The sequence below is a fragment of the Canis aureus genome, chromosome 26 (genome assembly GCF_053574225.1).
Source record: "Canis aureus isolate CA01 chromosome 26, VMU_Caureus_v.1.0, whole genome shotgun sequence".
Taxonomy (NCBI): domain Eukaryota; kingdom Metazoa; phylum Chordata; class Mammalia; order Carnivora; family Canidae; genus Canis; species Canis aureus.
The window spans coordinates 33,597,916-33,609,343 of NC_135636.1; the positions used below are offsets into that span (position 1 = coordinate 33,597,916).

Here is an 11,428-nt window from a genome sequence, read left to right on the forward strand (position 1 = left end):
ACTGTGGAAGAGGTGCCAATGGTGTCAGTTATTGGAACGGTGATTTTTCCTGCAGTGTGGCTGGATTCGTACGTAGTTCACTGGACTAAAGGGGGCAGGCTGGACAGTTGCATAGACCAGTTGGCATTTTTCTACCCTACTAGCTGCATCCTGGTACACCATTTTACCTGTGGCATATTTTAATTTCAAGGACTATGACAGTAAAAATATGGATTTTTTTCAGGGCATATCCAGCTTCAGTGCTCAAATAGAGCTCACAGTGTACCTGCACAGAATGGATCTGAAAGTTAGACATTAAGAGCTGATTTAAGTCCATTTCAGTCAACATTTTTGGTAAAGGGCAAGATAGTAAATATTTTTGGCTCTGTGGGCCATATGGTCTCTGTTGTAGCTACTCAACTCCAACATCATTTTAAAAGCACCCACAGATAACACAGAAATGAGTGTGCATTGCTGTGTTGCAATAAATCTTTACCTACACAAACAGTGCACCAGATCTGACCCATGGGTCATAGTTTGCTCACCCTTGGCTTAGACATTTTTAGTGGATCAAGAGTTCAGGATCCTACCTCTGATGAAATATCACTTCTTCCTAATTCCCCTCTGTCTCCTCCTGTCCTTTTTATGTATGTGACGTAAAGACAGTTTCTGGACATCTTTGTAGCTCAGTCTTCAAATCTATAAAATGGTAACAATAATAGAACCTTATAAAAAGAGTATTGTGAAGAATAAATTAAATAAAGATTCTGGAAAATTATTTGAGATATTCACATGTCTGTGAGTGTGTGCACACATAAATCCTCAAGAAGGGGAAGAGCCAAAAACAAGAAATCAGTATAATTCTGAAATGACATATTTAGCTTCCAGATTAAGAGCATCCTTTAATGTGTGCCCATTGTAAAATTGCAAGACTCAGATATTGTACCAACTGTGAGGAAGCAGTGAAATGAGGGCATCTCCCTCCTTGTGTTATGGGCGTGCTGGATAGGCAAAGAGTTCTTCAGAGCTCCCTTCTTTTTACCTGAAACCAGAGCATCTTTGACCTATTTCTATTCCCTAGCTGGGGCTAAACTTGGATCCATTCATCTAGAATGGTAGAAGTACCCACTGGTCACAGTGTTCTTACTAGGTCTTTCTTTCTCACAGACCTAGTCCACTACACTGGAATGCCTTGGGCAGCTACAGTAATCTGAAGCTGACTTGATTTTGCAACATCATTTTGAGAACCTTCCATTGGACAAATGACCTTCACACTTATTCACTGGGTCTAGCTGCATGTGTTGCACTAACCTGTGATTCTGGCTTTTTCCCTCTTCATCCACCCTTGCTCCTCAGATTCTGTGTTGAAGTCCTAAACCCCAGTGTTTCTGAATGTGACTTTATCTGGAAATAGGATCATGAAAGATATAATTAGTTGAGATGAAAACATACTGGAGTAGGACAAACCTTGGATCCTTCAGAACCCTGATGTTTTTACAATAAAAGGAAATTTGGACATGGGCATGTGCTCAGGAGAATGCCATGTGAAGATGGAGGCAGAGATTGGGTGATGCATCTCTAGGCCGAGGAATGCCAAAGATCACCAGCAAAGCACCGGAAGCTGTGGGGGAGGCCTGAAACAGATTCTTTCTCACAGCCTTCAGAAGGAAGCAAGCTTGAGGACACCTTGATTTAGGAGTTCTAGCCTCCAGAACTTTTGTTATTTAAGCCAAAAATTTTGTGGTATGTTGTGATGGCAGCTCTAGCAAACGAATACACTTGCAACTCTAATCTTGATAATAGTAGTAATAATAAAAACAAAACTATATTGAATGCTAATTATGCAGCAGCTATGTGCTAGGTCCTGCTATGTACATTATTTAACTTTGTCCTTCCAAATACACCTGTGAGGCAGGTGCGGTTAATATTCCTATTACATAGATAAGGAAGTGGAGTCTTATAGCCTAGAGAATTTAAGTATCATTGTCAAGGTGGGAAGAGGTGCAGTAAGGATTTGTATCGGGCCAGCCCAGGGCCCAATCCTGTGGCTTGATTGACCTGCAGTTCTGGAGAAGCTCAGGGAGAGAAGATCCAGTGGAGTCACTCCGAGGACCATTCACTTCCCATCAGCCTCGGTAAATGAGAAGCAATGAGAGATATGGAAAGTGGGATGTTGACAATGCAGCAGTTAAGTGGGAGCAAACGGTCCAAATGGACAGGTGGTTATTTGCAGGTGCTGCTGATTCAGATCTCGGGCTTGCTGGTCTGAGTCATCTGTTTGTCCTCCGATGTTCTGTGCTCAGAAGTGGTCGAGGTGCTGGACCAGTATCAGCTTCCCCGAGGCTGAGCTCTTTCCCTGTAATCACTGGCTTATTTTTCCGCACGGAAGCCCTGGTTATGAATCCAGTCAGTCCTTTCCTCACCAGGATCACATGGAAGCTACTAGAAAAACGCTTCTCAAGTTCTGGGGCTTGGGTCTATCATGCTGAGAGTCAGCAGATCGAGAGAGAACTAAGTCCAGAGGTTAATTGGAATCAGAAGTTTGGAACCTGTTAAGTCGTTCAATTAATTATGTGCAACTCCTCCCTTGTCCTCCCCCCTATTTTGCCTTCACACCTGAATGACAGCCAACAAGAGAAGTGCTCTTGTTGCATGCAGATGCTCACCTTTCACCCTGAGAAGTCAGCAGTGCCTGTCTACCACTGCGGTCACCCCAGAAAACACACACACATGTTGTCCCTGCCCTGGGAGATGGCTATTCTGAGATGAGAGGCTGTGACATATCCATCATCCCTCGCTCATCTGGAGGATCTCAGGCTATGGCAGGAAGCTGGAGGTGTCTACAGACAGAAAATCTGATTTACTCCCAGCATGGCTACAAGCAAATGCTTCAAAGGCAGGCTGACTTGGTTTTCTTCCTGGCTCTGCACTCACTGGCTTTGTGCCCTCAAGCAAGTTTTGAATCCTGTGGCCTCACATGCTCAATCCACAACATGGGTATAGACCCAATGGTTGTTGTGCCAATCCAACAAAGGTTTGCATCTGAAGTGCTTAGCACGGTACTTGGAGACACAGCAATTACCGAATTAAGGCTAGTTCTTTGTGGATGTTTTGCTGTTGACAAAACAGGGCTTCTCCTCCCTTCTTCTTGCTCCACTTGGTTGAGACAAACTGGCAGGCATGGCTCCAGGTCCTGACTGATCCCTGATTCCTGAGATAGCCTTCCAGGTTTTGTCAGATTTCGGTGTGAATCGCTGGCTTAGATTTCATTCTTTACAGAAAGACAGGTCCTGTGGGAGACAGATCTCATAGAATTCACCATGGGGCCCTTTCCTGTTCATTTACTAGGTGGGGTCCCCACTGGCCTGAGGGAGCTAATATGTTTCACAGCATGTTTTGTAGATTGCATCTGGCCAGATGTTCCTCTGTGTGGGCTCCCTAAGCAGTGTGGGAGGGAAGAAACAGCCTCGTATACATGGAATCCCAGCCAAGAGGCCTGGGGTAGCACTGCCTTTGCTCCAGATCAACCACCCTCGTGGCTCTCAGGGAAGGAGACTGTATTCCAGACTGAAAGGTCAGATGGTTTTAGGGAGACCACTTTTGATATCTCCCATTCAATACAGGCCCATAACTGCTTCTCTTGATGATACAGGCTTCTTTTAAGACAGGAGCCCAATTACAGATCTGTTACAAACACTGTAATGGGTAATTCCCTAAGGTGGCCATGGAAGGGGTAATATGTAATGGCCAGGGGGACCAGATGTCCTTGTTGGCTAGAGATAATCCTACCCAGCATCCCATCCGGTCCTGCCCCGACCCAACCAGCATCCTTCCCTTCCACCCAGTCTGAATCTGAAAGTATACAAACATCCTAGCTATTGCTCAGAATTAAGGTATCTTCCCCCAGGGATTCAGTGTAGACACCTGGTCTTCATGGCAAGCCTATGGGAGGTAGCCTCATCCTGAATCACAGGGTGGAAGGAAGCTACGGAAAGGTATCATTAAGATGACAGCTACTTCACCAGGCAGGGCCAATAGATATCCAGAAAATACAGAGAGAAGAATGTGGGTAGAACAGGCTTAGAAAAAAAAATCTTAGAGCAACTGTTCTCTCCCTTGATGGAAGAACTTGGATTGTAAAATCCGGCTCATACATGTCAAGTGGTGGAAGATCACAGTAAGGTCTCCCCCACCTGCAGGCTTGCTTTGCAAGGAAAAGTGTCCCATTCAAAGCAGGAGGTTTGAGTTTCATGGTTTCTTTCCCAGACCACACACGCCAAGAGAGGGTGATCTTACACTGGGGTTGGAAGTATAGGGACAAGGGGTGGCAGCATCACAGTACCACACTGGTGACAATAACATGAAGATTGGGAAAGACAAAATGCTTCCTTTATAGGGATACTCAGCCTCTGATGGTTGTGCTCCGTTATTCACAGGCATTGTCCTATGTCATTGTCACACAGCCAACTGAACTCAGGCCTATTATGATGGAAGAACAAATGACTCAGAGAGAGAATGACTTGTCCAGGGTCACACAGTGAGGAAGTGGAGAAGCCAATTCTTGAATCCGGGTATACCCAAACCTGAGCGCTTAACCATCACATTACTCTGCTTTTTGGGAGTTATCAGTCCCACTCTGCCCCCTCTTTCCAGAGAATAGCTTGCCCAAAGCCAGGTGGACCAAGCAGCCCCGAGCTATCACACTAATTAAAAAGTCTTCATGGTTTTGTTGTAACTGTGTTTTCCCCTCTAAAGCTACATTGTGCCCACCTGTGTGTTTGGCTGCCGTTTTGCTTAAAAGGTACAAAGCACAGGAAAGAAACTCTCTGCCAAAAAATCAAATTAGTTTTATTGTAAAGTCAAATGAGCATAAGTGTATTCCTGATATGAGTGGTGGTGGTGGTAAAATAGTAAGAATGGTAATTATAGTGACCATTTAAAATTTTTTTTAGATTTTAATTAATTTATTCATGAGAGACACAGAGAGAGAGAGAGGGAGAGAGAGGCAGAGACACAAGCAGAGAGAGAAGCAGGCTCCATGCAGGGGAGCCCGATGTGGGACTCGATCCCAGGACTCCAGGATCATGCCCTGGGCCAAAGGCAGATGCTCAACCGCTGAGCCGCCCAGGTATCCCTGTGGTAACTATTTTTAAAAGAGAAGAATGGCCATTATTGTAATTACAATGAAATTACAATACTTAGTGTTTATTGAACACTTACTGTGGACTAGTTCCTTCTATGATCTTTTTATGTGCTAACAGCTCAATACAGCTCTCAAGTCTTGGACTAAGATGAGGCAAGGAAGGCTCCCAGGAGAAAAATGCAAGGAGGTGCTCACTGTCAGGGCTTGAAGGAGGAGTTCCCCCTTAAACATGTCACCCTAGGAGTCCCGTGTGCCTCACCTGTGTCCCAACCCCACCCTATGAGTGTAGTGGGGGTAGAATCCTCATAATCATATGAACCTTTATAAACCAATAAACTGGAATATAGAGGGTCGGAGTATGTTTTGGGGGGTCATACAGAGAGTAGGCGACAGAATTAGATTTCGAACCCAGACCTATGACAGCGAATGCTCTTTTACTGAGCCATACTTCCTTTGGGTTCCACCACCCTCTTCACAGGGAGCTTGTAATAGAGTGGTTCTAGGACCTAATAGTGGAGTGTTTGCTCAAAAGCTCAGTCTTGCAGAGAAGAGTCAAAAAATGTTAAAAGCAGGAATAGAGAAAGGAGGAGAGGTAGGGAAGAAGGAAGGGAGAGACAGAGAGGAAGAATAGGAGGGGAAGGGAGGCAGGTAGGGAGGCTGGAGTTAGTACAAGTCTTGTTCAAAAGCCAACATGAAGAGTGACATTGTCTGAATCTGGATATTAGGCAGAGCATTTCTTGTTTACAGGACAGAAATCCAGTTCACACTAGCTCAGGCTGAAGCTGGAATGTATGTTTAAAATGTAGGACTGTATCATGTAATAAGGGACTAACTAAAAACCAAACTACAGGTAAGGCGCAGACACAGAAGACTCGAAGAAAACTTGAAAAGAGGGCCCTGAACTTTTTCCCATCATCATCATCACCACCAGCAGTAGCAGCAGCATTTTTTCTACAAGGCTCATGAGTTTTGTTCTCAGGCAGAAACTCGGACAACCTCAGCTGAGATGTCACGCTGGAATTCTCTTGGTAGATATGCAGATGGGGCCTCATTACCTGTGTAGTGACAATCATATTACCAGAAAGAAGATGATAAGGGCGCACATTCCTGTGCTGTACTATTTCTAGGAATGGAGAATTAACATCTGGTGATAAATCAGGGGGGAAAATCATGAAAAATATGACATGATAGGATGGGTTGGATCTTGACAAGTGAAAAGTGTAAAACCAGGACTTCAAGGAGGGAAGGGATGGTATTGACAAATGCCTAGAACAAAGAGATTTCAGAGCATGACCAGGCATGGCGTTGGGCTGGAGTGTAGATGATAAATCATGATATCACGGTGGTTGGGCAGAAAGCGGGAAGTTACAACAGTGAGGTAGAGAACTCTGAATATATAGATGAGGAATTGTACGTACCTGATATTATGTATTTGTTTATTCATTTATTCACTTTTGTATTCATCAATAAATATTCATAGGACACTTGTTTGGCACCTACTAAATCTCTAGGTGCAATCACAAAACATGAATGGTTTCCAGTTTAGACATATTTCTCGTGTGAATGGGAGCTGCGAGTGACTGAGGACAGCACTTATTGTTCAGATGGTGCTGAATCATCCTTCTTATTTGGGGGCTTCACAGAATATTGCCATGGTGACAAGGTAGCAGCCCCTAACTCCCCCCTGGCTTTTGATGAAAAGACTATTATGTGAACGAATCTAGGAAGCTCTGAAGATTTTTGATCAGGGGAATGACATGTTAAGACTTTCCCTTAAACAAGTTAGTAGTGGTAGCAAGGGAAGCCTGGAGTTGGAAGATCCTAGAGTAGAACAACTGTGTGTGTGTGTGTGTGTGTGTGTGTGTGTGTGTGTGTGTGGTGTTGAGGGGATTATTATAAGAGTTTGCATAAAAGGAAAAAGCTTTTAAATAGTTATAAAGCATGGATTTGGGAGTGGAATGAGAAAATGGAAGGGCATGTGAGGGGACCTAACAGTCCCCCTGGATATGTTGACTATTAAGGGATATTGAGGATTCTGGTGGCCAGATGGATGGTGGTACCACCGACTGAAAGAGAAAGATCAAAATTAGGAGCAAGTGTAAGCAGGGCAAGAAAGGGGGGAGTTTAGGACATGTGGAATCTGTGGTACTAGAGATATACGAGAGACAGCTGGAAATCAACTCAGCCACACTGAAGTTCAGTTAGGAGGCTGTAAGGATGGAGATATAAATTTGGGGTCTTTAGTTTATAACAGCCTTTCTCAACCAGGGTTCCAAAAGAATTGAACCCAGGTGTCCTGAGGTATCCATTATGTACAATGAATTGATTTTCCTCCTGTGCATGGAAAATGATATTAGCTATGTACCATCCTTGAGAGAATTGAGAAGAGTCATTCAAGTCATCAAATGGTCCCATTTGAGAAAGGCTACTTTAGAGGTAATAGCTGCTAGAACTGGGGGTTAGTGAGGCATTGGGAAAAACGATGAACTCATGCAAAAGAGAGCATAAGTAAAAAAGATTAGGTAGATGTAATATTTAGGAAGCAAGAGAGAAAATAAAGAAACTACTCTATTAGTAAGGAAGGGAGTAGCCAAGGAGTAAGAAAAGAAACCGTCTTCATGCTGTTGTTCAGGCTGCATTCACTGTCCAGAAAACACACTACCCACATCTTTTGCTGTTGACTCCTGTGCATGTTTCAAATGTCAGAACAGGGGCCATATGTTCTGGGAAACCTAACCTTGAAGCCTCACCTAGGGGACTGCCACAACTTTATCACCCAAGTATGTCAAAATGCTCCCCAGAACACCCAAAGCAACTTCTGCAAATCTTTACTGTCACACTTACTATAGTATTTTGAAATGGGCAGTGTGTATAATCATGTTTCTTGCAGATACTGGAGCAAAACCTATATTACATTTATTTTTTATAGTCCCATTTGTGGACAGAGAGCTGTGCCACTCAGATTACCCTTCACAGAAGGACTTATCTCAGCTGTCAACTCCTAAAGTCTTGCTCAGTTGCAGAAAGCCACCATTCCCAAGGGTATGCCCTTCCCATGGTAGCCCATAACCAATGACTGGAAGAACTCTGATGAATCATACATACTCCAGAACTTCCCCTATGGTAGCCCAAGTCTCTGTCAGCCCTCTACCACAAGTTGACTTCTTCATCTGCCTAATCTTACTTCCTGCCTCCCCCTTCCAAAAGTGTTAATCTCCAACACAATGCTGTATGTCAAACTCTGTCTCAGCATCTGCTTGTGAAGGGCTCAGCCAGTCACTGCCCCGTATCTAGAACAAAATGTGACACATCAAAGGAGACTGATACCTTTTTGTGCAAATAAAGAAGTTGAACACCACCAAAGTTACATATTTTATTCATCCATGCAATGAAAGTTAAATACCTATCTAATCTGTGTCAGGCTCTGTTCTAGGGACTAGATTTTGACATAGGTGGAGTTGGTCTTCAGTGCTTTGAGAGCAGTGAATCAGGTTGGGGAGCTGACTCATAACTGTAAAATGTTAGGAGAATGAGAACTGCTGTTCAGAGGTTAATAACTTTTATTTTTCCTTCAAAAATGATAGAAGGGGAAAAATAGGAAGAGGGGAGGCATGGCTGACACAGATGGTTTTTCATATTCTCTGGGGTCTCCTCTACCCCTTGGCACTCAAGTTGACTACATACTCCAACCTCCCTACATAAGTGGGACAAAATAATTATTTCTGATCAATCTTAGATGAGCATAAGCGATGTGCCTCACTTACAATCTTGGGCCATAAAACTGTTCACTGGAAATCCTCCATTTCCTCTTTCTCCTATTCACTGGAGATCTCCCCAATCGCAGAGAATGAAGAGGAACACAAGGATCTAGAGCAGAACTGCAAGATAAAATAACCCTGGATCCCTGAATGACTGCATGGCACAAGACTCTCGACATTGGCCTGCTGTGTACCCTGATATAAACAAGAAGGAAACTGCTACTGTATAAAATCACTGAGATTTTGGAGTTGTTTGCAGGTTGCCTATCCTAATACACAAGGTGTAGAAGTTAAGGGTGGATAATTGTTAAAGTAAGTTCCCTGTGGCACAGAATTAAGCGACCTGAACAGGATCCTCTGCTCTCCTGTGTCTTGTTGTCAAGAATGAGAAGAATATTGGTCATTTTTGTGGTGGTAAACTTCCTACTAATTATTTACTAGAGAAAAATGTTGAGAAAGGAACTGGTTAACAGACACAGGCGAACAAAGGTTCAAGAATCTTTTCATGTTGTTACACATGTGGTATGTTACAGGAAAAAAATAGCAAAGCAAACATGAGCTCAAATCCTGGCTTTGCCATATCTTAGCTGTGAAATAGGAAAACAATTTATTTTGAGATTATTCATTCAATTCAGCCATAACATGGGTAATCTGGTAAACACCTCACATGGATTTTTTGTGTGTGTGAGTGTGTGTGAATGTGTGAGAAGATATAATGAGATGTCATATAAGTGCACAGGAAAATGTTTGGAATGTCTTGAAAATCATAACACTAGCTAATAATTATCAGGAAATTTTCTAAGAAAAATATAAGTATTAAATCATTTATTTCTCCTAACAACTCAATGAGGTGTGTTCTCTTATTATCCCCATTTTATGGATAAAGAAATCCATTCAAAAAGCATTAGCTGCCAAGGGGCACTTGAGAGGCTCAGTCAGTTAAGCAGCTGGCTCTTGATTTTGGCTCAGGTCATGAACTCAGGGTCCTGGGATAGAGCCCCACACCAGGCTCCACTTTCAATGGGGAGTCTGCTTGAAGATTCTTTCTCTTTCTTACTCTCTCCCTCTTCTACTCCTTCCCACTCCCACCCCCTCACATGTTCTCTCTCTCTCTAAACTAACTAAATAAATCTTTTTTAAAAAAAAGCATTAACTGCCAGTACTTGTCCTTGGGTTAGAGATTATGGATATATATTTCCTGATATTTTCATTATTTTTCAAATTTTACGAGATGGGCATATTTTACTTTTATAATCAGAAATAAAAGAATGGTATTTTAAAGACAATGAAACTATTCGGTTTTACTCCTTTTGAGGAAACCGGAAGTGTGCTTTTTCAACGTGAGATATACCAAACCCCAAGCCCACTCTTGCAAAGCTTCAAGGTTATCTTTATGGCACATGGGCCTGTATGGAGGAATCAACGAAGTGAGAACAGTCACTGCCTTAGCTCTGTGAACCTCCAATTTTCATGGTATTCAGGCCAGTATGCTTCAAATCGTCTTGGGCTTCTCCCTTTACAATGTGTTAGGGGTGTTTTTTTCACTGGATAGCTGAATGTTCTTGGAACATGCCATGTAATGCCCCTGGTGATCCTGCTGGAGACTGTCTGAAAACCCATACAGAACATATCTCAGAATTATCCTGCTGAGTGGGTGTTTATTGACCAATTTATAGCCCTGATTATCTGGGGGTCACTGTTGGTTCATATAACGCCTTGGCCTTTCTGGCTGTCCAGTACAGCAGGCCAAACTCTTCCTGTGGCCAGAGGACACTCAGGTAAAGAGACTCAGTTCTCTTTAGTATTGATGGTGACCTATGAGATAGGCCCAGACACCAGCAGAATCTGCTCCTGATGTTAAAAAGATACATAAAATGATCCATTTAAGGATTTAGCACTTGCAAGTGCTCAATAAGTGCTCACTGTCATAATTAAAATTATAGAATTAGCATGATCATAGCTACTACGGAATTCATACGAATATCCAAGGTTTGTGAGTCCAAGCCTCAGAATGTTTTAATGAACAAGAGAATCTTCAGGCTTCTGTCTGGTTGTTCTCCTTCTCCCTTCCAACCATGATGGCTGCTTTGGGCTAACCCTTAATTCCTCATGCTCTGGGTAAGGATAATTAAATGGGAGCCATTCGTATGGACTAAATCCTCCATCCCTGAGATTCTGGGCTTTGCTTCAGGAAAACCCCCAAACAAACATTAGTCTCTATTGTTGTTTTATTTCTTCAAGCTATGCCACTTATGGCTCTGGGGTCAGGAGATAGACATCTTGTTTGTATGAAGTTTTCCCAAGGGGTGAACTACAGTCAAACTATGTTACTCTGGAAGACTTTAAGCCATTTTAGCCACTCAATGGAGAGCACATCCCAGAATGCAGGCGGGTTTCCAAGACAACTGGGGTTTGATGGGTCATTGAAGGCTGGCCAAAGCAGCTGCATATTGGTGCTCTGGAAGCCTCAAACTATTCTGCAAGAGCTTTTGGTTCAGAAAATCCAAAACATATTTGCTGCAAACATTTTTCTCCTCCATTTTTAATC

At 43.0% G+C, this 11,428-nt stretch overlaps 1 long non-coding RNA gene across 1 annotated transcript; it reads right to left on the reverse strand.

Moving 5' to 3' along the window:
- Window positions 1-567: 567 nt before the first annotated feature.
- On the reverse strand, window positions 568-4,425 carry LOC144298833 (uncharacterized). Its single transcript, XR_013365710.1, has 3 exons — window positions 4,173-4,425; window positions 1,291-1,383; window positions 568-678 (listed from the first exon to the last, which is right to left on the reverse strand). It is a non-coding gene; the product is annotated as an uncharacterized LOC144298833 (long non-coding RNA).
- Between the last annotated feature and the right edge of the window lie 7,003 nt (window positions 4,426-11,428).